Source organism: Globicephala melas, chromosome 5, assembly GCF_963455315.2.
Source record: "Globicephala melas chromosome 5, mGloMel1.2, whole genome shotgun sequence".
Lineage (NCBI taxonomy): Eukaryota > Metazoa > Chordata > Mammalia > Artiodactyla > Delphinidae > Globicephala > Globicephala melas.
Window position 1 is genome coordinate 37,121,803 of NC_083318.1, and position 27,138 is coordinate 37,148,940.

The following is a 27,138-nucleotide window of genomic DNA, read 5'->3' on the forward strand; positions in this document are numbered from 1 at the left end:
GGAGATTCAGGAGGGAGCTGTCCACATGAAGGGGAGGGGGCAGCAAGCCCTGAAACCCACTGGAAGATGCCTCACCTATGAAGCTTCTGCGGAAGCTGAGGGGAACTTCACAAGCAGCTCCAGCTGTCAGGCTGCCTGGCCACGGGAGAGGTAACGAGGCAAAGATGCAGTTTCACCGCGGCTCTTATTCAAACAGCAGAAGAAACTGTCTAAACCTTGGCCAGGCTGCCAAGCCCACGGGGGCCTCCTGCAGCCCTGTCATTCCATGAGCTGAGAAAAGTGAACCACACGGCCCCGTGATGGCAGGGAGCTCTGCCAGCCAGGACCCTTCAAAGGTGCTCATGTGTCCTTGTCCAATAGTCCCGTTGACTCCCTCAGCCTGCCCGGAGGGACTTCTTGCCCTGGAAGGGCTGCTTTGGAAGAAGCAAAGGAAGGATGAGTAAGAGCTGAGTGCAAACAAGAGCTAGGAATCGGGGGACGCCCCCAGGCCAAGGTCACAGCTGGGGCTGGCCAGGGAAATCAGTGAGTAAGCAGAATCCACCAATCCCTGTGGTTCTTCAGCTGCAGTGCTGCGGGGGAGAGGGGTTCTACTGGGGATCGATTTAATTCTCACAATAGCTCTGCAGAGGGGTACTGTTATTCCCATCTTATGCATGAGAACAGTGATGCTCAGAGGGTAAGGAAATTGCTCAGTTACACGGCTATCAAGCTGCAATTTCAGGTTTTCAATCCAGGTCTCTGGGACTCAAAGCCAGCGAGCTCTTGCCTCAGTGTGCCCCCATGCCTGCTGCTGGGCCCTCACTGAGCCCAAGGAGAGGGATGTGCCCACTCACTCCCCACCAGAGAGATGGAGGAGGTTGCGCCAAAGGGAAGATGTCCAGCCTTTAAAAAGCATAGGCAGCACCCGGAGCAAGGGCCATCAACGCCCACCCATAGCGCCTCGCATGTACCTCAGAGGCCACTGCAGATGTTCCCAGACAAGGCCCAGGGCTCCTCTGGCTTCAGGGGCTCATTTGGCTTGGCCAATGGAGTGGCCAGAGCGCTAGAAAGTGGACACTCCAGGAGCCACGCTTAACCAGTGCCAGACAAGAGCTGGAGGACCAATCCCCCAGGCTCCCCTCCTCTGGGGGAAGCTCTGGGGTGGGTTCTGCACACTCTCTGGACCCTCTGGGGGATTGAGCTCAGGATGCCCACAGCGGGGACCTGCCCACTTCACCCCCTTTACTGCCTCTTCTTCTCTTCCTACCTCACTTCCCTTTTCTGGGTCCATCTCATGATATATTATACACATCACTCGTGAATTACCTGAATCGCATCCTTGTCTCAGAATCTGCTTTGGGGGAACCTACACATAGACACGTCCCTGGAAGTAACAGGTGTTTTGTAAAGGGGGCGCTCCAGGCCACTCTTGCCCTCACAACCTTAATTCTGAGTCATTCTCAGTTCCTCCTCACTGGATTCCTCCTCATTCTTAATTATCTGGATACTGACCTTGGCGCTGTCTTCGCTTCCGTCCTTACCTTGCTGTGGGGATTAGACTCTGGGGTCATTCTCCAGGCTCCCGTGTCATGTTTCCTACTCAGGTAGATACTGTTCCCTGGACCCTGAGCCCAGGCAGCTCCCTCCCATGAGGTCACCCTTCCGGTGACAGGTTATCCAAATCTGCCCCATTCTCACTTACTCTCACTTTCATGAATAGTCTAGAGTGCAGCAGTCCCATGAATGAGGTAGGACCAAGAAGGGGGAGTCGATGATGACACCCACGGGTCTGGTTTGGGCCAGTGGGTGGACAGTGTTGGCAGTCAATCGAAGAGGACCCCCAGCGTGAAGGAAGTTTTGGTGAAAGAATAAGTATTGAGTTTAAAGTGCCAGAGGGACAACCCAGGGGTGATATCCAGTGAGTGGGGGGAGCTATGGAGCTCAGTCTTGGCCGATAAGGTGTTGCTGAGAAATTTCCGCTACAAGGCGGATGGGCTAAGTCATCAAGTGGATGAGATTCCCTAGGGCCAGGACCTGATTCAGGTGTTTACGGGTCAGGAGCTTATACAATTTGGGATGGGGATGCTTATTAAGGAAAAAACCCACACAATTATGAAACCAGAATTGCAAGGCCTCTCTTAGACCCTTGGAAGGGACCCATGCCAAGTGAGGGACACTGAAGCTTAAGTTTGTTAAATTCATAGTAAACCAGTAGGGAGTTAAGAGACAGGTACATTATGGTGAAAGTACTTTCTGATGTTCTGTCTCCATCACTAGAGTGTGAGTATCTTGAGGTCTAGAATTATGTCAGGTTCACCTGTGGCCCCAGGGCCTTGAACAGTGAGTGATTGCATCAGCAGGGTTCAGTGCAGGAAACAGAAATGTGTCTAGGTATTTTTGGCGGAAAGGTAGTCAGTATGAAGGAATAGGTGCTTACAAAATTGTTGGACAAGCTGGATGAGTAGAAGTTATGCTGCTGCTACTGGGTTTTTAGCTTCAGTTTTCACCACTGCTTCAATTTTGAACTCAGGAAACAGCTAGAAATCCCTGCAGATGTCCCAGCAGCCCAACACCCATGAACTGATAAATAGAGAGTGGGACATGGAGGGTGGCCACTGCAAAGCTCACGTCTGCCAGAGCCTGTCCATCAGCTGCCACAGCAAAAATCCTGCTTTCCAAATCTCTCACAGGCTCATCTCATTAGCAGAACCTAAATTACATCCAGAACACTAGCAGGAAGGGAGTCTGGTAATGCAGTTTTTATCCTTCCAGCCCCTGGGAAATATCAGGGTGGGGAGATCAAGGGGGCACAAATGAATGCAAAGTGCCGGTAGAAAGTATCAAAGACAATGGCCCAGAGTGGGTGCTGCATTCATTATCTACTGCTACACAGAAAATCACCCCAAAACTTAGTAGTTTGAAACAACAGTTATTATCTCATGGCTTCTGTGGGTCAGGAATCCAAGCAGAGCTCAGGTGGGTGCTCTGCTTCACAGTCTCTGCCAGGATGCCATCAATGTACCAGCCCAGGGGTTGTGGTCTCATCTGAAGGCTCCACTGGGGAAGGAGCCGCTCACTCAGCAGTTGTTGGCAGCATTCAGCTCCTCGTGGCTATTGGCTGGGCCTCAGTTTCTCACTCATTGTTGGCTGGAAGCCACCTTCAGTTTCTTACCACGTGCCAGCTGACTTCGTCTTCAAAGGCACACTCTGAGAAGTCAATAGAAAGCATCTGGTAGCAAGATGAAATCAGACTTTTAGAACCTGACGACGGAAGTGACTTCACATCATTTTTGCCATATTCTCAGGTTAGCAGTGAGTCACTGGGTCTAGCCCACACACAAGGGGAGGGGCTTATCCAGGGCATGAATACCAAGAAGAGGGGATCACCAAGGGCCATCTACTACAGGTGCTAACAAACACTTCGTGAACAACTGAGTGAAGAAAGGAAAAAGGAAAGGGGAAAAGAGACTGATATCCCTGAGGGAAGCCATCTGGCTGCCCGCACACAGCTTCACATGGTCCAGGGATCCCGATGGAATCACCTGGCTCAGAGTTCCAAAAGGTTATCAGCCTGGGTGAGGCCGGAGGACAAAGTGAGAGTGGTACCCACTCATATGACATGGATGGATGAACTGAACACCAAGTGTCCTTTACAATGAGAAAGGTGAATGCCAGGTGGGCCAGCAGTTTTAATCAGCTGATGCATGTAGCATTGTCTCAGTTTGACTAATTTTGCCTTCTCTCCTAAAATTTTTATCTCCCTGTGTCTCTTTTTCCATTTCTCAGCCCCAAAATTCACACGGTAGACTGTGGATTCATTCATTTGGACATATTCGAGTGCCGACTATGTCACAGGCACGTTAGATAAAGGGAATGAAGAAGTAAGAAGAAAATGGTACTTCCTTTCTAGGTCTTTGCAGAGCCAGGGTGGGGACATGAGCACAGATGCTGACAACTGGGTGTGACCAGGGACAAGCATGGGGAGGGGGCTCTGAACTCGAACCTGGAAAGACAAGGCTTCCCATGGAAATGACTCCTAAGATGTATCTCAGGAGTAGTTCCCCAGCCTGTCCTCCTGGAATATTTTTATAAAGAATGCAGTGTTTGGGGGTACATTATTTTTGGTCTTTGTTTAGACTAAAAAGAAAAACAACTAAGGCACTTAGCCTTAATGAAATTTGGTTAGCCCAGGACATCAGCCAACTGGAAAGAAAAAGCCAGTTCCTTTGACTTTCAGAATGCGTACGTCACCTTAGGAGAAGCAAACGTTGTGCCTCAGTGTTTCCATCTGTAAATGGGGCTGATTGTATTTTACACCTACTCACTTGATGGAGTTGCCCAGGGATTAATAAAAATGGGGTTCCCGGGCAAAGTCACTTTCCGAGGAGTAATCCCCTCCTTTCAACAGCTTTGAGGCCCTTGGGATGAAATAAAACACATACGTAAAATTCTGTGATTCTCTAAGAAAATAGTCCTGACCAATTTGTAGGCTTAAGGAATAGGTGACTCACTGGAAGGGAGAGATGGGAAAGCCATGCGGAGCCAGGGAGGAGGGAACCAGTGAAATTGATGAGAACCCAAGGGTGATTTACAAAGGCAGGAGTAGGGATGGGAAAATCAATAACACCACAGACAATGTAATATGCAGCTGTCAATGAAATTGGTGTTTACAAAGCAGCTTTAAGGATGCTAGAATAGAGGCATGACAATTATTCAAAGAAAATATATGTGCAGGGACTTCCCTGGTTGTCCAGTGGTTAAGAATCTGCCTTCCAACGCAGGGGACGTGCGTTTGATCCATGGGCAGGGAACTAAGATCCACATGCCACGGGACAACTAAGCCCACACGTCACAACAAGAGAGCTCATGCACCACAACTAGAGAGCCTGCACGCCGCAACTATAGAGCCCACGTGCTCTGGAGCCGCACACCACAACTAGAGAGAAGCCCACACACTGCAACGAAAGATCCTGAGTGCTACAACTAAGACCCAACACAGCCAAAAATAAATAGATATTTTTAAAAAAGAAAAAGAAAACATATGTGCAGAGGAAAAGGAGTGGAAAGAACTTTGCTTAAATAAAATATAGAGGTAGCGGAATCACAGTTTTTTATTTTACATGTGAGTCTTCAAATTTGCCAGATTTTCTAGGGAGGGCATGTTATGCTTTGAACTCAGAAAAGAGAAATGTTTAGAAGTGAAGAAAGAATACCGGGGGGGGGGGGGGGGCGGGGCAGAGGAGAAGGGAAATGGATGAAAGCTGGAAAAGAAGAAATGCAGGCTGCTTTCCTGAACACTTCCCTGACCACATGCTGCATGCCGGGCACAGCATGAGGCCCCATATAAACAGAAAAGAATAAGATGAGGACAACCCCTCCAAGGAGCTCCAGTCTGGGGAGAGGCTGAAGAGTAGCAGGCAGCCTCAGCACCTGTGATGTATGCTGGAGCTAAAGGGAACACAAGGGCCGTGGGTGAGTACTCAGCCCAGAGAGATCCAGGAAGACTTCCTGTAGGAGGCAACACTGAAGCTGAGTCTTGAATGAGTGGTAGACGCCCTGATACAGGGAAGACGGATGATGGGGAAGAGTGAGCAAGAGGAGACAGGCATCCCAGAGAAGGTTAATATTTGAATTTTGTCATGAGAGACAATTAAAAAGAGTGTCTTGCCGACTAGACCAGCCAACAGAGAGTCCTAAACATCAGCTTGCACATCCTCATCTCTGTGGGTGATGGAGGTTTACTTTTTAACAACCTCATATTTGAATGGGGTTCGATTGTCTTAAAAATCTTTACATGTCATCTCATTTTATGTTCTGACAACTTTCTGGTATAGATATCATTACTATTATCGTTCTATATGTGATAAAATTAAGATGTAGAAAAGTGAAGTGGGGTAGAGGGAGGGGAGTGTAAGAACCCAGAACCTGGAGCAGACTGTGTGTGGTCTGTCATGGACTGAATTATGTCCCCCACCACCACCAAATTCGTATGTGGAAGCCCTAGCCCAATGTGATTGTATTTGGAGATACAACCTTTAAGAAGTGATTAAGATTAAATGAGGTCATAAGGGTGAGGCCCTGATCCTATAGGACTGGTGTCCTTAAAGAAGAGGAAGAGGCACCAACAGCAAGATGCACAGGGAAAAGGCCATGTGAGGATACAGGGAGAAGACTATTGTCTATATGCCAAGGAGGCAGGCCTCAGGAGAAACCAACCCTGCTGACACCTTTATCTTGGACTTCTAGCCTCCAGAGCTCTAGAAAATAAATTCCTGTTGTTTATGCCATCCAATCTGTGGCATATTGCTACAACAGTCCCAGTTGACTAATACAGGTTCCTATACTGACTCTACTACTATTAGCTTTGTGACCTTGGGCATGTTACTTAACCTTTCTGTGCCTCCATTTCCTCAGCTGTAAAATGGGGACAGGAATAGTAGCCTACTTCTGAAAGCTGTCAGGAAGAATACATGAGTTAATATCTGTAAAGCGTTAGAACACACCTGGCACACAGTAGGTGCTCAAGAAGAATTGTTTATTGGGGTTTTTTTGGGGTTTTTTGGTTTTTTTTTTTTTGCAGTACGCGGGCCTCTCACTGTTGTGTCCTCTCCCGTTGCAGAGCACAGGCTCCGGACGCGCAGGCTCAGCGACCATGGCTCACGGGCCCAGCCGCTCCGCGGCACGTGGGATCTTCCCGGACCGGGGCACGAACCCGTGCCCCCTGCATCGGCAGGCGGACTCTCAACCACTGCGCCACCAGGGAAGCCCGATTTTTTGGATTTTGATTCATGTGACTATATTAGCTATTTCCACCAAATTTTTTAGGTTAAAAGAAGGGAATAAAAACCATCAAGTTTCTCACCCTGTCTCTGGCGTTAAGTAGCAGAGCTGGGCATTAGGTGCAGGGAGTCAGGTCCTGCAGCCCAAGCCCTTAGCCCTCAGCTCAGTTCCGTTCCTGAAGCAGGCAGGGCTGATGGGGCCTGGCTGGGAAGGAGAGTGTCAGCTGCCTTGACGGATCACAAAGAGACTGCCAGGTCACCACCATCTCTTGTCCCCTAGTCATCTGCCCTGACTCCAGAGGTCCCTTCAGGCCAGAGCTTACAGAAGAGCCGGTCCCAACAGAACCTGACGGAGAAGGATGCTACCTGAGGGATGCTCCCTGTCGTTCCCAGAGCTACAGCACTCCTAATGCACTTGACCCTCCTCGTACCTCCTCCTCTGAGGGCTCGAAGGATCAATCCCACCTCTCTGATGAGGAAACTAGGTCCCAGCAGCAGAAGGAACTCGCTCAAGGACGCCTAGCTGTTAAAGGGCCAGAACTGAGGCCATGACCTTCCATCACCTGCTGTTAAAAGCCAAATTGTAACCCCCCAAAATTCATATGCTGAAGCCCTCATGCCTGGTACCACAGAATGGGACAATATTTGGAGATAGAGCCTTTAAAGAGGAAATTAAAGTAAAATGAAGTCACTAGGGTGGGCCCTGATCCAGTCGGACTGGTATCTTTCTAAGAAAAGAAGATTGGGACACAGACATGCACAGAGAGAAGACCATGTGAGGACACAGGGAGAAGGTGGCCGTTTGCAAGCGAAGGAGAGAGGCCTCAGAAGAAACCAAACCTGGGAATTCCCTGGTGGTCGAGTGGTTAGGACTCTCACCGCTGAGGGACTGGGTTCAATCCCTAGTCGGGGCACTAAGATCCCACAAGCTGCACGGTGTGTCCAGAAAAAAAGAAGAAAGAAAGAAACCAACCTGCCAACACCTTGATCTTGGGCTTCTAGCCTCTAGAATGGTGAGAAAATACATTTCTGTTGTTTAAGCCACCCAATTGGTTACGACAGCCCTAGGAAACGAATACACTCACCCTGCCCTGGGCACATCATTTCATTTAAATTCACAACAAGCCTGGATGTGTTATTCTCATTCAATGGCTGGGCCAACGGAGATGCAATGACTTGCCAAGTTGTCTTAGCCAATGAAACTGTGGCTTTTAAGAGAGACAATCGATAGAAATGAAGGAAAAGGAAAAGTGTAAAACTTTAAAGAAATCAGGTGCCCCGTTCTACTGTGAGAGTCAATGCAACACTTCCATAGGGCTGAGCATGAGGTGCTCAAGTCAGCAGGACTTTTTGCAGCCATGGAGTTTCTCAGCACTGTAACAGCAGTACAGTCTCCCAGACTCAGTAAGAGGGGAAAGAGCTCTAGACTCCGAAGACCGTGCTCCATTCACAGCGCCTCCACACCTGCCCCTGCCCAGAGAATCCCGGATGTTTTCCAGTCCAGTCATTTTACAGAAACATATATACATCACCACCTCCAGGCATCTCTATCCTGAATGCCTCTCTAAGGGGTCTGGCTCCCCCTAAGCAAGGCAGCGATATGCCACGGAAAGTTCTCCAGCACTGCAGTTCAACAGACACAGGTGTGCACCCAGGTTCCGGAGATCCTGGCTCCGGCACTCTGGCAGAGTGCCATATTACACACTCTGCCAGCATCCTGTGAAGAGTGTCCCCGAGGAGTTGCTGTTCCTTCAGAAATAACCAAAAATGAGGACACAGGGGGCAGAGCCACTCCAGCCCAGCTCAGCTGGACTGGCAGCTTGAAGCAGAACCACCCAGCTGAGCCCAGCCTGAATGTGCTGCCCCAGAGGACACACACACTTTGTGTCCATTACTGAATGCCACGGAGTTCTGTGGTTGGTTGTTACACAGCATCATGAGGCCATAGTTGACTGATACAGGATATTAATGGGCCTTAGAAGTGCTTGTACATCATCACACGCTGGGCTTTAAATTGGTAATGAGTTGTTCCTGGTATGGCCTGATGCGGAGGAAAAAGTTTCCTTGCCTTTATGCTAAAACCATAGTAATAACAAAAATAACAACCTTAAGAAGCAGGGTAGCAAAGGGGCTAAAAGCCTCTGAATTCAAATACAAGTTTTATCCCTCACTAGCTGAGTGACCTTGGGTGAGTTACTTAACCTCTCTGTGTCCCAATTGCTACTCTGGAAAATAATATGTCTAAATCACAGGACTATGTAAGGATTGAATGAATTTTTACATGCACAGCCCTTATGCAGTATCTGACACATATAAGTGGTAGCTGTTAGTGTTCACTAGCACCTACTGCATACCAGGCTCTAGGCTGGGGGTTCTCGCTCAGCTACGGCTTATCCTCTCAATAAATCAATCAGTCCTATTTTGCCAATTAGCTCAGAGAGGTTAATCCATCCAATTCTTTCCATCTACATATCTGCCCCCTAGCCCAAAATCTAGAATGCTTTTCCTCCAGGACCCCTCCCTATCTTTCTCAGATCTCAGCTCAGTTGTCACACCTTCAGAGACATTCTCCTAACCTCCCCTACCCAGCCCATTCCCCTACTATACACTTTCACAATACCGGGTACCTATCTAGTGGGGCTGTATTAGTCAGGATAGGCCAGGCTCTGCTGCAGTAACAAACAAGCCCCAGTCTCAGTGGTTGATCAAAGGTTATTTCTCTCTGGTGCTACAGGTTCACTGTGGGACGATGAGAGGTGGGGAGTGGGGCTAATTCATCATGGTCACTCTGGGACCCAGGCCTAGCAGAGGCTTCATCTTGGCACATGTTCCCACATTCCCCAAAGCAGTGGGAAGGGAATGGGGCAATGGTGCCCTGGCTTTTAAATCTTCCACTCATCACTGAGACACATGACTCTTATGGTCACATTTCATTAGCCAAAGCAGGTCAAGGCCAGGCCTAACTTCAGAGGAATAGGAAAGTGCAGCCCTACTATGTGTCTGATGAGGGATAAGGGGGTGACTCTTCAGAGAACATCACTACTAACTGCCACAGTGGCACTTAGCCCAGCTGTGAATTGACATGCATTTCCATGACTGATTTATGTCAGCCTCTTCCCCTAAGACTATAGTTGCTGGAAAGAGGGTCCTTGTTTGGTTTTGCTCATGCTTGCATCTCTGGTGCTCTGCAAATAGTAGGCACTTAATAAGTACTTACTGAGTACATTATTGAAGTGCCTGTTCCAAAGTCACCTGTGACAAGATCTGGATTTGAATCCACATCTAGCTAACATAAACACTTTTTTCCATATCACTGTACCAACATTTGAATTCTATCCACTATAGCCTAAATTGGGTGCCCTCTTGTCAACTAACTTTTGTTTATTTGTTTGTTTTGTTAATTCTGAAAGAGTTCAGGTAGGAATACTATGATTAATTCATGTCACAGTGGGGAATTAATTCAATCAGATTTTTTTTCTCACAAAACTTTGCCTTGCTCTACCTCAGAAACTGAATCTGGAGTATAGGGGATGTGATGGACCATGGTTTTAATGAGATAAAGAATGAAGAACAGGAAAGAGGCAGGGCTCATTTTGGAACTTTTACCACCTGGCAACATTTTGAGATGGGATGACAATCTTTGGCCATTTCCTAGTTTTGCCAACTGTGGACTCTGGCTGTGCAAAATGAGACAACTCCAGTTGGACAACCTGATTCCTTCCTTAGAAGGCCCGAACTCTATGAAACTGTCATGGGACTGCAAAATTCCATTCAATTTGAGTATACAAGACAAGGAATCTGCACAAGTATAACTTTCTTTTTTCTTAATTGTGGTCAGAAGTCATTTGGCCAAGAGTAAGCAGGCCCTGGTTATGAAATACTTTTACTGAAAGCTACCCCACACAACACCCTGTAATCCTCAGGGTCTTGTGCAATGGGATACCAAAGCTCCCTCTTGTGTAAAACCTGAGAACTACAAACCCACCCCAGACACCACTGGCCAAACACACCCCTTACCTCTATTCTGCAAAGTATGTTTCCTAAGACCTTTTCTTTTGCTATCAACCATAAGCATCTCAGACTCCATGCAGAATGCCTGAAAGACATGCATCAGCACGGGATTCTTATGAGTATGGCAAGAGGGAGTATGGAAAGAACTGAGCTGTAGGCTGACAATCACTTGTTCACAGTAATGAAACTACTCTGATATTTTCAATAATCACAACCTTTCCTAACTGCCAGCTTGAGGTGCACAATGAATGAGGAGGAAAAAATCTCCTGTTTTTAAGGAAAAGAGAAGACCTACTTGGATAAGTTAGGAGTTTGGGATTAACATATACACACTACTATATATAAAATAGATAACCAACAAAGACCTACTGTATAGCACAGGGAACTATACTCAGTATTTTCTAATAACCTATAAGGGAAAAGAATCTGCAAAAAATAGATAGATATGTATGTATAACTGAATCACTTTGCTGTCCACCTGAAAATAACAAGCATTGTAAATCAACTATACTTCAATTTAAAAAAAAAATTTTTTTTTAAATACGTACTTGGAACATGACCAGAGTTAGGGGGAGGGGTGGGAGTGGGAGTGTTAATTCGGCACAGACATTTTTGCATCAAGAATCCGCCAGAAGAAAAGTGTGTTTTAAAGTAAACTGTGAGTTTGTCTCCTTTCTGGATTTCAAAAGCCTGACTGAGGAGCATGTTCAGGTAGGGCATTTACATTTGGGGGGGGGGGCATTTACATTTTAGCCTGAGGATTTCCTGCCTCTGAAAAGGCAGTTCTGCAGATTTGACTACTGGTGACTCAGAAGCACAAATATCAATACAAGAGGTTTCTAACCTCAAAGGCAAGGCATCCCCAGGCACTTTTACTGGCTTCATTGTTGAGGTCGATTTAAATTTAAATTTTCCCCCAGGAAAACACACACACCCAGCTCCTGCTTGCACCCCAAGCAGAGAGGGAACCCCTCTCAGGCCAACAAGGAATGAGGATCCCCAGCTCAAATGCCAAGGAAATTCTTATCAAGTCAGAGCTCCTTTCCGTGGGGAGACAGGCAGTATACTTGGAATGACTTGAGACAGATATGATCCAAGTCATAAAGAACCCATAATTACCAGTAACATTTACTAAAGAATTTAAGAATAGGAAAAGAGAGAGAAGAAAGAAGGAATGAAAACAACAACTAAAGAGTAGGACATTCAACAGTGAAGTTGAGAAAGTAAGAAGAGAGACCAACGTGAAAATGTTCACCATAATACACATGTGCTTACAAAGTTGCCTTTCTTCAGCAAGAGCCACTGCCCAGATGTACCACACGTGAGGACAGCTGTGACACTTGGCATCCATGGAAGACTCCTAACTTCAGCTCTAGGGAAGATGTGACTCCTCCAGAGAAGAAGAGGCTGTTAGAATCTTCTGAATGGGTTTCCAGAACTTTCTGGAAAGTTCTGGAAATGTTCTGCTGCTCCTTCTAGGATCAGGGGAAGATGTAGGCTCTCAGAGGACTGTCCCATCTGGGTTCCCCTCCTCTTTTCTCCAAATGTTATTTGAAAAGAGAAAATTCAAATCAACGAACTCATGTTTTCATTTTGGGGGTCAGAGTGCTCGAAAGACTGAACTAGCCCCAGAAAAGCCCAACGACAAGAGAGTTTTTAGAAAAGGGAGCAGTATAGGTGGGAAAGTTGTTTCTAAAATAAGCGCGTGCTCTTGCCAACCGCCCCGATGCTCAGATGCTCAGCTTCCTGGAAAGGGGTGGTGGTGGCGTGAACTCCCCGTGGCAGTTAGAAGGCTGGAGGTTTGAGCACAGACACACACGGGTAGCGTTTCCCAGGCTGAATCTCTGCCCACGAAGTGGTATTTTTGGCTTGGTCCTCAGCTAAATCTTATGAAAAGGCTTCTCTCTAAAGTGTCCATTGGACGGATGCCGACAACTTTACTCTCAAAGGAAGCCGCTGGGAAAGCAGTAGAGCAACTATAAAAGGTGGTGGCAAGACACCCCTGAATGTGCAAGACCCGGGAACCCGGGATCCAAAAGGTGGACCACAGCCTCCATCCATCTCTGACACATTGTCCGCTTTTCAATGTGGACATTGCCTCTATGACAGTAAACCTTTCATTTTGTTTTTAGGTGAGAAAGTAGTTTTTCTTAATTTTAAAATTAAATTGTAATTAATTTTTAAAATTAATTTAGGGCTTCCCTGGTGGCGCAGTGGTTGAGAGTCCGCCTGCCGATGCAGGGGACATGGGTTCGTGCCCCGGTCCGGGAAGATCCCACATGCCGCGGAGCGGCTGGGCCCGTGAGCCATGGCGGCTGAGCCTGCGCGTCCAGAGCCTGTGCTCCGCAACGGGAGAGGCCACAACAGTGAGAGGACCGTGTACCGCCAAAAAAAAAAAATTTTTTTTAAATTAAAATTAAAAAAATATTTGTTAAGCCAACTTTGGGGTCCACTTGTCATCTCTGATTTCTTCTTTTTAGATACCAATTGGACCTAATTCTAAAGTGCTTTTTTTATTTCCTTGTTATTTATTCCATTTATTTGAGAAAACCTTTCTTCCTTTGTCTGTTTTAGAGTGATTTCTAGGGAATTGATAGACCTATAAATATTATGATTGTTTTCTATTTTTTCATAGAAATGTCCCCATACAATATACCTGTCATTTCCATTTCTATTAAAACACAAACACACCCCCCCCCCAAACCTCCCCTTACAAACTGCAGGACGAAGCGGGAACACAGCAGGATGTACAATTAGCTTTAAATTCCTAATTAAATTCCTTTAAATTCCTAATTCTCTTAGCTTCAGGCCCAAGATGCTCTCTGCAAGGGGAGATGTCTCAGAGCTCAGGGACATGCAAAATGCCCCCCTAAAAGCCACTCCAGGATCCCAGGCAGCGACCTCATTAACCCACCTGCTTGGTAAAGAGCAAAAGCAGAGGTTGCACATTGGTGAAACTGAAACTCCATATTGACAATTGAACGTGTTTTCATAACATGGTGGAGACTGGGCGGTGCGTAGGTGCGGGGAGTTTAATCTCTGCTGAAAAGATTCAGTGAAGAAATTTCAGTGAGACTGGGGGCCACGGGTAGGGAGCAGGGCGGTGACTTAGAACTAATAGTAGCTAAGGCAGAGAAAGACAGATCCTCCGATATCCACCTTTTTATTCTGTGGTATTGTAAACAAATGTGGGTGTAGCTCCCAGGAAGTCAGAACTGCAAATAATAGGATGGATGAATGGGTAGGTAGGTGGGTATACAGGTGAGAGTGGGTAGAACAATGAACAGGTGGATGGGTGGATGAGTAGGTGAGTGGTTATGGGGATGAGTGGATAGGTGGGTGACTAGAATAAGCCTTTTCCCACTTCTATATGTAATTTCATTACAGCATCCCCCCTTCCACATTCACAGGTCTTTTATTTTTAAAATTACCATCAATCACTAAATATAATAAAATAGGCACTCTATACCCACTGCTAGTGGTCATGTAAATGGGTACAACTTTTCCGAATGGTAAAGCTTATCGAGAATATTTAAAAGATTGGTGCACAACAATGTTTACAGCAGTATTACTCATAGTGGCCAAGAGGTGGAAACAGCCCAAATGACCAATGGAGAAGCAAAATGTGGTCTATACATACAACTGAATATTCAGCCTTAAAAGGAACAGAAATGCTTTTTGAAAACAATTTTTAATAGTTCAGCTAAAAACGTAAGAATATTGATCAGACTTGCTATCGAACTAATGCTGGCCGTTGGTCCTCCCCGTGTGAACACAGCTGGCAGAGAACTGTTTTCCCAGGAATGGCCCTGGATTGAAAGTGCTTCACCCACATGCCCTTTTAATTTCTCATTGGTGGCCAAGGACATCGTTTTTGGTTTCATTTTGTTTTGTTTTTCTGGCTGTATTGAGGTACACTTGACAGATAAAATTGTACATATTTAAAGTGATGATTTGATACGTATACGTTTCAATTTAACAAATCTACCACTTCACGTGGTTACTTTGTGTGTGTGTGTGTGTGTGTGTGTGTGTGTGTGGTGAGAACTCTTTAAGATCTACTCTATTAGCAATTTCAAGTACACAATACATATCATTAACTATAGGCTGTACATTAGATCCTAAGAACCTATCTTAAAACTGAAAGTCTTTACCTTTGGACCAACATCTCCCCATTTCTCCCACACACACACCCCACCCCAGCCCCTGGCAACCACCTTTCAACTCTGTTTCTACAGGTTTGACTTTCTTTTTAGATTTCATATATAAGTGACACCATACAGTATTGTCTTTCACTGCCTGGCTTAATTCACTCAGCATCATGCCCTCCAGGTTCATCCATGTTGTTGCAAATGGCAGGCTTTCCTTCTTTTTATGGCTAAATAATATTCCATTTTCTCTGTGTGTGTGTGTGTGTGTGTGTGTGTATGTGTGTGTATATATAGACATATATATGTGTGTATATATATGTATATATACATATATATACACACATATATATACACACATATATAAACATATATATATACACACACACATATATATACCATATTTTCTTTATCCATTCATCCATTGACAGACACTTCAGTTGTTTCCACATCTTGGCTACCGTAAATAATGCTGCAATGAACGTGGGAGTACAGATATCTCATAATCACTGATTTTGTTTCAAATATAGATCTAGAAGTGGGATTGCCGTATCATATGGTAGTTCTATTTTTAATTTTTTTGAGTAACCTCCGTACTGTTTTCTATAATGGCTTTACCAATTTACATTCCCACCAACAGTGTACAAAGACTCTCTTTTCTCCACATAAAAGGAAGGAAATTCTGGTACATGCTACCACATGGATGAACCTTGAGGACATTATGCTAAGGGAATTAAGCCAGCACAAAAGGACAAACACTGCATGTTCTAATTATATGAGGTATACCTAGATAGCCAAATCCATAGAGACAGAAAGTAGAACGGTGGTCGCCAGGAGTGGGGGAGGGGTAATGGGAGTCAGTGTTTAGTGGATACAGAGTTTCTGTTTGGGAAGATGGAAAAAGTTCTCAGTGCTGGTGATGGTTGCACAGCAATGTGAATGTAGGGCTGCTGAACACTTAAAAAAGTTAAAATGCCAACTTTTATGTTATATGTATTTTACCACAATTAAAAAAGAAAAAGATCGGCGCTCTCTGACCCCTTCTAAAACTACTTAGAGCAATCAGGCCTTAGGAAATATATTAAAATGCAGGCAAAGAATTATGTACAGTTATGCTCATCACCCAACTGTTTACCGAAAACAATCTAAATGTCCAAAAATGAGGACTGATGGAGAAATGATGGTACATCCACACTACAGATTATCATGCATACGTTAAAAATGAGATTTATAAAATTGTTTTAAAGAAATGGATAACATGTAAGATCATTTTACAGTATAAAAACAGAACACAAAATGGTGTTTGCAAATTATTAATAAGCTCATGAAGAAAAGAAGTAGCTAGAGAGACTACTATAAAGAAATTGGCCAAAACATTACTTCCAGCCGTCTGAGTAGTGGGATAATGGATAGGAGTTTTTTGGCTTTATATATTTTTATGTTCTCTCCAAATTTCCTACAGTATGCACGTGTTCTTTTGACGGTGGTGGGTGGAGTTAGGTAATTGGATCGGAGCAAGAAGTATAGGTAATCTGCTCTCTCCTTGAGCAAAATAATTTTCAAATTTACTTGGTGGTGAGGAAACTTGGTCTCAACTGGCATCAGGATGATGTGTGCAGAGAAACACCTTAGCTGCCACCAGAAAGGAGGCTTCCAAAAGTGCCCGCGGGGAACCAGAGTCCCCAGTGGAAGATGAGGTGGGGGTGGCAAAGACGAGGGATGGGCGTGGCCTGCAAGGAGGACGAGTGTGGTCAGGGCAGGACTCCTGGCAGAGACGCTTTATTGTGCGCTCTTAGGCAGTCTTCAGAGAGTGAAAAATACAGATTCCTTTCTACGGTGAACAAGCCAGGCCGGATATTCAAAGAAAGCCGAAGGAAAGGGCTCAGCGAGGAGGCAGAGCCAAGCAAAAGCTTTTCAGAACTAAATAAATTACTGATATAACCAATGGGGCTTTTGATGCTGTAGAGATGGGGTTAGAATGGAGAACAGTTGTTTCCGAGACTTTTTTAAATGAGAGAAACAGACGCAAACATTCTGGCCATGAAAGTTGTCCATGAGTTATTATTAATATTACTCATTATTTCTGCAAATATTTATTGAGGACCTACTATGTCGGCACTGGTCCAGGCATCAGTGAACAAAACAGACGAAATTCCTGCTCTCCTGGAGCTTACATTCTAGTGGGAACAAATGACAGTAAACATAATAAACGGGTCCAAAAGAAGCTGTGCACCTACTGTGTGCCAGGCGCCATCCCCATGTTGGAAATGAGGAAACTCGGTTGCCTGTCTGCTCCTGCTACACTACATCTCCCTGCCTGCCAGTAAGGTCCTCACTGCAGCCAGAGCAGTATTCAAGTGATAAAGAAAGAGCTGGACACTTGGAATATTGCCCATAGCCTAATCCAGCGACAGCACATGGCAGGCACACAGTAAACCTTTGCTGAACAAATCAACGCATTGAAAGGTAAATGAGTGAACGCATAACCAATCAATTAATGACCACATTCACCTGGCAGGTGGAAGGATGAGGTTTCTAGAAAAAGAATTGTACCAGGAAAGAGGAGCTTGCTGGTATGAGGACCCACTGTGTGCCTGGCACTCTGTCCATGTAAGATCCAGTCACCGACCCTGAGCACTGAGTCAAGGCAAAAGGTTACATACCACCGTCCTACACGGGTAGGACGGCCAGGGGGGACCAGGGCTCATACCCAGGCCTGTCTGCCTTTCCACTCCCCTTCTCGAGGTATCCCTGTGAAACTCCTGAACTGCTAAGTTCTTGAAAACACCAGTGTCTTTGCCCCAAGCCACTGAACCCTGGAGAATTTCCCCAGGGATCCAGATGGATTTGCGGCCATGGTGGCTAAAGGTGGTGCCTCAGACTGGCCCTTTGTGCATCTTTATCTAACAAGGCGGAGGTTCCTGCTAATTGGGTTGGTTTGTGGGTGTTCCACCTGATCTTACAAATTGCCGTCAATAAATTCAGATCCTGATGCAGTCCTGGAGGCTGACTAGGTTTAAATCTCATCTTGGTTGGAAGTAGATAAGAGCAGCCTCAGGTCCTCCGGAGGGGCTGGAAGGGAGCCCAGCAGGCCCCCAACCCACCCCCACCCATAAGCAGCCCGCCCTCTCCCGGCTCAGCTGACAGCAGGTATTTATGCTCTGGGACCTGGAGACGCTGTTCTTATAATGACCTAATGGCTGGTAGCCGATGCTGCTTGGAGGAGGTCATAAATTAAGCCTGGAATTCTCAGGATAAACATCTTCAGGATTTATTCTTGTAGCTGCTCTCATGAGGCACATTTTTTTCTGGAGCCAGGGTGTTGGGAGAAGCCCACACAGCCCCTCCTCAAAACTCACCAGAGAGAAAGGCTCCCTCTCCAATGGATGGAAACTTCTGCTCTGGGAGGGCAGCCGCATTGCGGAGGCAGGGCTTAGGAAGCCTACATGCATGGAGTATCCCCTTTGTCCAACTCCCCGCCAAAGGCTAGTATTCGGCGAGCTTCCGCTTCAGGACTTAGCTCTAGCCATGCCCGGTGCGGTGCAAGGAACATGGTCTTGGGAGCTAGAGGTGGGCTTGGAAGCCAGCTGGGGCATACAGAGCACTTCCTCACCTCTCTGAGCCTCAGGGTCTTCATTCATAAGATGAGAAATTAGCCCACTCATGTGTGGGCTTTGTATTAGACGGCCTGGGCCACCTAACAAACTACCAGACTGAGCAACGTAAACCACAGAAACTTATGTTCTCAGAGTTCTGGGGGCTGGAAGTCCAAGTTCAAGGTGTCAGCAGGGTTGGCCTCTTCTGAGGCCTCTCTCCTTGGCGTGTAGAAAGTATCTTCTTCCTGTGTCCTCACAGGGTCGTCCCTCTGTGCATGTCTGTATCCTACTCTTCTTTTCGTATAAGGACACCAGTCCTAGTGGATCAGGGCCACTCTAGTGACCTCATTTGACCTCAGTTAGCTCTTTAAAGACTTTAAAGCTAGAACACCGGCATTTCAGATCTCTCCCAATATCAAATAGTATCAACCCTTGAGAGCGGTGGTATTGGTGTGGTTGACACAGAGAATCCTGATAAATAGTTTACTGGGGGAAAAAAAAAGCCACAAAACCGCAGGTGGGAAGCAGTATACTAAGTGGTTAAGTGTTGGGATTCTGGAAGCGGGTTGCAGGGTTTGAACCCCAGTGCTGCTGCTTGTTGTGTAACCTCAGGCAGACTTCGTGCTGTGAAGCTTCATACGTATGATCTCATTCTTGCTTTAGAAAGGTGGACGTAGGTACATCCCTGTGCATAGAACAAAAGGTAAGGAAGGATGCTCGCCAAACCACAGAGGCAGGCATCTGGGGTGGAGGATAGCAAGGAATATGTTGCCCTCGGGCCTCCTCTCTGCTTATGGATTCCAGAGCCTTGGAAGCCCAGATACACCCCACCCCCAACTCCACAGCTGATCCTCTGCAAACAGATAAGCAGACTCCATTCTCCCGATGCTTCCAGGGAGGAGTGGTCAGTAAACTGCTCATTTACAGCAACTTTGCCAGCTACGAGGTCCCTAAGATCCCCAGCAGAACTTTTTCAGATACCCTGAGGCTGTAGGATAATACTGGTGATTAGGTTCCCAGGCCCTGACATGAAGCAGCCCAGTGCAGGAGGCAAGAGGTGGCCTCAATCAAGGCCCCACGAGCATCAGATAAGGACCTGGTGAGAGGGAAGGCAGCCCTCCCGACAGCCCTCCTCACTGACCACACCCAGAGCAGGAACCAGCAAACAGCACCCTCATCCCACCAGAATTTGACTTCTAGGAGAAAGTGGGAAATTGACAGGAGGATAAGCTCATAAGAACTGATTTTCTGTGTCTGGACCTCAGGACCCAGACAAACACGTTCCCTGGAAGACATCTCAGACAGGAGACATAGATCCTGGTGTGTGGCTCGGGCAGGGTTTCCAAAAACATGCAAGTTATGGGCTGAATTGTGTCCCCCAAAAAATTCATATGTGGATGTCCTCACCCTCAATACCTCAATATGTGACAATATTTGAAGATGGGGTGTTTAAAGAAGCATTCAAGGTTAAATGAGGTCACTAGGGTGGGCCCTGATCCAATATGACTTGTGTCTGTATAATAGACCGTTATGACACAGACACGCACAGAGGGCAGACCACGTGAGGACACAGGGAGAAGAAGCCGTCTATACAAGGAGAGGGGCCTCAGAAGAAATCAACCCTGCCGACGCCTTGATCTTGGACTTCCAGCCCCTGGAAGTGTGAGAGAATAAACTTCTGTTGTTTAAGCCACTCATATAGTGGTTAATTTTTAAAAATTGGGAGATTTCAAGCAGAAATCCAAATTTCTATTTTCTCTTTAAAAACTGTGAGTCGAGGGGCTTCCCTGGTGGTGCAGTGGTTGAGAGTCCGCCTGCCGATGCAGGGGACACGGGTTCGTGCCCCGGTCCGGGAAGATCCCACATGCCGCGGAGCGGCTGGGCCCGTGAGCCATGGCCGCTGAGCCTGCGCGTCCGGAGCCTGTGCTCCGCAACGGCACAGGCCGCAACAGTGAGAGGCCTGCATACAGCTTAAAAAAAAAAAACAAAAAACTGTGAGTCGTGGCCTCCGTGGGCTCATTCCCTCCTGGCTAAAGCTGGAGGTAGCTGTTCACTTCGGAGAGGCATCAGCTCCACCTGGCCTCACTCCCGGACCCTTGTTTTCTGGCCCCAGTTGGCATTTGTGTCTTCAGTTCCTGAATTCAAATCTGCTAATCCCAGACACAGCCTTGGGACAGAGATGTTATTAAACATAGAGGCCCACGGCAGTTTGGCTAGAAAGGCATGGGATGTAAAGCCACCGTTTCTTACAGATCCAAGGGAATTGTTATCCTTGATGATAATAATTTCTCTTATTGTTGCTATTAACTGACCATTTGTTATATCCCCACCTGTGTTGTCTTATTTAATGCTCACAACAACACAACGAAAGCTGAATATTATTCCCATTTTACAGATGAGGAAACTGAGGCCCAGACCCAATAAGTGACTTGCCCAGAGTCACACAACTATGAAGTGGGAGGACCGTCATTCAAGGTCATTTCTGCTTGACTTTTCCACCATGTTCTCATTTGTAAAGAAGAGGTGCCTTCTATCTAAGGAAGTGGTCTGGGTGGGAGAAAGAGACCAGAGGCAGGAGTCAGGAGCCCTCATCTCAGGGAAGCCCCAGCTTGAAGTTAACACAGGTGCTCACAGGGTACTCGCTGCCCTGCACCCCATCTCCCCGTAAGTGCACACTACTATGACCTTGGGCTTCCCCTTACATGTCGATTAGGAGGATCAGATACAATCAGATATCTCCAAAAGGAAATGCCTTTCCAGAGGGAAAAGCTTACTAGGGAGGGAGACGTAATTCTACAGCCCCCAAACAAGCAAACCAAAATCAAAAGGAAAAACAAGCTTTTAATGTTAGTTTTTAATACAAAAAATCTGGGAATGTTCAGACTCTTTACGTTGGGGTTTCTGTCTCCACATCACAAGCCAGGCTCCCACCTTCCTCAGGATGTCATCAACTATATGCAAATATATGCAAATATATGCAAACTCTAGCCCAAGGGGTGGGGGAGGGGCGGAATACCGGAGCCCCAGTGTGACCCAGGTGTGCGCCTCTCTGAGCCTCAGCTTCCTCATCTGTAAAATGAAGCTAGGGGCTTGTGTCTCACCTGCTGGGAGGAGATTCCTTCTAATTCTGCAAGCTCTGAGGCCCATTCTGAGCCAAGATGCTGTGCTTTTCCTGAGGATTCAAAGGGCCACAAGAGGGGGGTCATTGGAAGTTCGTGGGTGACCAGGTGCTGGATACAGCATCCACTCCTGGTCAATGAGCAGGGTTCCCACAGGGAATAGAGAGCACCTTCCTTGCCTTTCTAAGAGGGAGGGTCACTCCACGGTCTGGAGGATACCTGTCTCATGTTCATTCAGACCCAGCATGAGCTCTACCCCGACTGCCTTCCTAAAGTTCCCAGAACCTGCCACTGCTGGCTCACCCCTGATAATAAAGATGGAGACCACTAACTTTTATTGAGCACTTACCAGACTGAACCCCCATTTTACAAATCAGGACACAGAAGCACAGCAAGATTAAGCAATGTGCCCAAGGTCACACAGCTGGTCAGAGACAGGGCCAGGATTTGAACCCAGACACTCTGGCTCCAGCATCTGCACTGGAGCTCTGACTATAGCGCTGCCTTCTGCCTCATCTGCCTAGGGACTCCGTAAGCTCAAGTCCAAGCCCCATCTCCTCTCAGAAGCCTCTCCTGGCCACCTGCTAACCATGGCAAAATGGGACTCCACCCTCTTTGTGCCACTTCTGTAGTCCCCATGCATCCACGCCCACACACCAGGCTCTTAATCCCTGATGGCTGCTCACCCCCAACAAGCATGCAAGGTGGCCACTGTTAACTGCCATTTAACGATGGAGTCCTGAGGCTCAAGACGTCTAAGTGACTTGACAAGGCTGCATTGCCGATCAGTGCTAAGGCAGGATTTGAACTCAGGTCCTCCTGACTCCAGAACTCCTGGGCGTCCACTGTTATATGCCGCCTGCCTTTCAAACCCAGCAGCCGTCACTTGTCACACTGACTTGCAGTTCTGCCTGGGGAGTGGGGCTCATGCCTGACACATCCCTGATGCCAGGAGCCAACCCCAGGCCTGGACGGAGCCAGCACTGAGGACCTGGGTACCAGATGCCTCTGGCAAGGGCGACAACCGGGAAGACGCCGAGCACAGGTCACACGGCTAATCCAGCTTCCTCTCTTCCTTCTGTCGTTCATTCCATCGACAAACGTTTATGAACGCCCACAATAGGCCAGGCACTGTTCTAGTCACTGGGGAAACAGTAGAGAACAAAACAGAAATGTTCCCGCCCTCATGAAGCTTGTATTCTACCGGGCAGTCAGACACCAAAAAAAAAAAAAAAAGACAGCAGTGTCAGCAGGATGGTCTTGAGTTCTGTGAAGAGAAAGAAAGCAGCGGGGGTGATAGATACAGGCGTGGGGCTCACTGTTTCATATCAGGTGGTCAGGAAAGGCCTCTGGTTAGAGTGTGTCTGAGCAGAGACTTGAAAGAAGTGAGAGGTCAGGGGAAATGGGGAATTCCAGGCAGAGAACAGCAGTCCTAAAGGCTGAGTGAAAGAAGCATTTAAAGATGGAGCAAATGCTGGCTGCTGAAGGATGGAGACGAGGCCAGAGCCGAGTCCCAGTGATGCCCAGTGGTGCAGGGGAAAGAGAAGACCACAGGAACGAGGTCTAGAAGATGCTGCACCCTGACAAAGTGAGGAGGTTCCTTCACCCAGGGGCCTTTGGGGGCTTTGACGGGCCGCTGCACCTTCTGAAGGCCCAGGTGTGGGAGAGCACACACGGTGCCCCCAAGGGTATCTGACCCCAAAAAGCATCTGCAGGATAAACATTCCTCGGAAAACATATTGGAATTATGGAGAGTGATTTTCTGCAGGGGCTGTTTCCTGAGCTGGAAGGGAATATGTGGCCTCAACCCCTCGAGATGTGATCCTGGGAAAACAGACCCCATCCTCAGGTAGGTGCATCCCCCTGCCTTCCCCAGCCGCTGCCCTGAGAGGCAGTGAGGTGGGAAAAAATGCCTGTGGGAATGAGGGCAAGTGCCTCAACCTCCCCAAGCCTCAACTTAATAGCACTTCCTGCACTGGAGTTGTGGGAGAATTAAATGACTCAACTTGTGGGGAAACTATCAGGTCAACCGTAAAGCGCTGAATAATTATGAGTCATCGTCACTCTGAGTCACCATCATGTCCCTTAACAACAGTTTAAGATATTAACTTTCCCAAAGAACACTTGCATGTCGACGGGGAACTTCTTGAAAGGCAAAACCTAGTCAAAAGAGTGGCAGTAAGGACGAAAATATTGCTCCGCCCCCAAAGGCAAAAATAGTAATAAATAATAAAAATGGCAAAAAAACCCAAAAGTGACCCTTCATTTACCACTCATCTTTGCCTGGTGCTTTACCGCTATAAGCACTGACCCTATGGGGTAGACATTAGCATCTTTATTTTACAGATGGGGAAAATAAGCCTCAGAGAGGTTAAGTAACCTGTCCAAGGACACACAGCAGGAGAGGATGCCACTGGGAAGTAATTTATTCACTCATTCATTTACGAAATACCTGTTCCTGCTTCCTCTGGCCTGTTCTCTGGTGTTTCTCTGGTGTTTCCGACACTGAGCTTTGAAAATGAGGACTTCAAAAGGAGAGGAAGAAGGGTGTTTCAGAGCAAGGGACTGCCTTGCTGCAGGGGAGAAACTGCTTCCCAGGTGCTTCGAATCTGTCCTCTGTTCTCAAGCAGGTTCGTTGCTAGTGCCTTGGCAGTGAGGGGTCCCCTTGCAAGGATAGGCTCCTTTTTTTCACGGACGAAAGAACGAGCACTGGACCAGGGTACGGGCTCCAGGTCTGCCACCTTGGGCAACATGACCTTGGGAAAATCGTTCTGAGTCTCCGTTTCCCCAGAGAGGGCATTTTTTGGACAGTGATTTTCAAAGTGTGGTCCCTAACCTGGCAGCATCAGCCTCACCTGGGAGCTTATCAGAAACAAGCTCTCACCCCCGACCTGTGGAATCAGTAACCCTGAGGGTGGGATCAGCAAACTGTGTCTTAACAAACCCTCCAGGGATGCTGATGCCTGGGAGAGGTCTGCTACCCCAAGCGTGGCCCTGGGGACGGCCACACTGGCATCACTGGGGAGCGTGGTAGAAATGCAGAGTCTCAGGCCCCAGCTCAGGCCTACAGAATCAGAATCTTCCTTTCCACAGGATCCTCAAGGGGCTGCCTGCATATTGACTCTTGCAAAGCGAAGTCTGATAACTGGGTGACACCCGGATTCTGAGTGGCGCCTCCTGGCAGCTGTAAAGCCCTATCAGGCACTCTTGGGAAAATCACCCAATCTTTTATTTCTCCTTCTGTGAAAACTCCCAGGCAGGAGGGAGGTCCTTTGGGTTCAATCAGGGCTCTGAGTCCCTTTGATCCGTTCCAATCTCTGATAAGAACCGGGGCGAGGGGCACTGCGAGGAGCCCTCTGGCCATAAGGAGAAGGTGCTTTCCTGCAGGAGTCAGGAAACTGAACAGCAGTCTTCTGCCAGCTCGGCCAAGGAATGTTCCCTTACAGATCCTCTGGAATTGGGAAGAAACTCCGTGCAAATTCCACGGCCACCCCAAGCCAGTGCGAAATCGCTAGAGCTGCCCAATGCGGTGTGGCCGGCTCGAAATTGAGTTCAAAACAATTACCAGCCCACATGTGTTTCCTATGAACGGTGCAAGTGTTAAAACGGATTTAATTTTCTTTTGTAAATAAAGAGGGCCATCCAGACCAGCCAGTTTATCTCCCTGGGAGAGATGAAAGTGTTTCATCTGCCAGTAGCCTCTGCCCGCTGCAGAGGTGGGGGGCAGCTATCTGGACCCCATGTGTTCTCTATCTTGTAATCCAAAGTCATCTTTCCCATGTAGGACTGTTTGGGCACCATGGGGTCTTGGCTGGAAGTCTTATTTTTAGTTATCTAAAATGGTACTCCCTTTCTTTTCTTTTTTTCTTTTTTTTTCTTTTGGTTCTTAAACATATTAGTGATTCATAAACAGTAAAATTAGTCTGCTAGGGGCTAGTGGAGGTATTCATCCTGGTGGCGCCTGCTTTCCTGAGTTAGTAGTTAAAATAAATCATTGCTGTCACAGTGGAATTCAGGCCTAAAAATCACCTGTAGGAATCCCCACCCCCTCCCCGTTCCACCTCCCCAGGCCCCCAGAGCATCAAGGATCAAAGTTATCTCCCCCACTCCAGCTGAGGGGGTGAAGGAGGGGAGGTGGACGAGGCACGGGAGGAAAACCCCAGAAGTTATACCAAACCAGGAAATTAAGGTCTCAGCTCTATTGTCGAAGCTGGAAGCACAAAAGTATGAGGCCAATTTATGATATTAGTGTTTCTAAAGTGGAATATGATTAACCACTTTATTATGTAAAGTTATGTTTCCACTTAACCTCCTTGCGCTGGCATCCAGAACTTGGGGGCGGGGTTTCTTTTTAATTGCAAATTTAATAAATTCCAACATACCCAAACTTCCTGACTTCCACTGTCCACCGCTGGTATCTCTAGAAACTTCAATAGTGGGAGATAACTCATCCAGTCTGCTGCCTACCTTCTCTGCCGATGCCCTAATCCGGGATCAGGCAATAAGCTTTCATCTTCGGAGCACTTAAGTTAATTACACGGAGGCCGGCGGAGGCCCCGGAGCCGGTTCTGCGCACAGCCCTCCCGAAGCCAAACATCATAGGATCCAGATGCAAACCCTTGGCAACTTAAGCCCAACAAATTTCCTTTGTCAAGAAATGCAAACAGCCAAACATTGCCGCGTAGGCTACTTCAGTGAGTGGGCCTCCTTCTGGGACGCTGGGCCCGCGGGGCGGAGGCCGGGAGTGCAGACCAGAAACCATTAAAAAAAAGCGCGCGTGGTCAAGGGCCTAGCTGTTTCCCAGGCGGCTGGTGGGTTTGTTTTATTTTGGACGGGTTACCGATCAAAATGACTGGCTGCCTCCTTTAATCCAGCCCAAGGCGTTCTGATGATTTAGGAATCCATCCTAGGAGTGGGAATGCAGGGTCGGGGTGGGGGGGGAGGCGATGCGTGGAGGCTGCTCCCACCCCCTGACCCCCTGCAGACTTCCTTCTAAGTTCACTTCTGCACTCCACTCTCTGGTTCCCTTCAATCTGTCCCAGTGTGCACAGTCCCTTTGCGTGGACCCTCTCCGTGGATATCCTGTCTCTGCTCTCTATCCCCCTGGGACCTGCACTGTTGGGCAATCTTCCTCCCTGACTCTGTGCTCCACGTGCCATCAGAGCAACATGTGTGGCCCTCTCCAGCCCCCTTCTCTGCAGGGCGGCTTGGACCGAGTGGTGAAGCTGCCAGATTCCCGGGGTGGCCAGAGGAAGCTCAATGAAGCAGCGTAACTGAGACAACGTTCATCAAGCCACAAAGCTGGAATTCAGACTCTGTCCACATGACTTTGGTGACTCAGAGCTCAGGTGGAGAGCAGAGGAGCGTGCTTCCTTAGCTTCCTGTTGTAGGTGAGATTGTGTTTCCCCGCCCTCCCCCCCGCCCAAATATAAGTTCAAGTCCTATCCCCCAGTGGCTGCGGATGCAACATTACCTGTTATTACTTATTATTACTTGGAAATCGGGT

General features: G+C 47.4%; 1 pseudogene; it reads left to right on the forward strand.

Moving 5' to 3' along the window:
• Nucleotides 1-26,905, forward strand: part of LOC115857106 (cyclin-dependent kinase 2-associated protein 2 pseudogene) — an 82,246-nt pseudogene extending 55,341 nt beyond the window's left edge.
• Nucleotides 26,906-27,138: the final 233 nt, after the last annotated feature.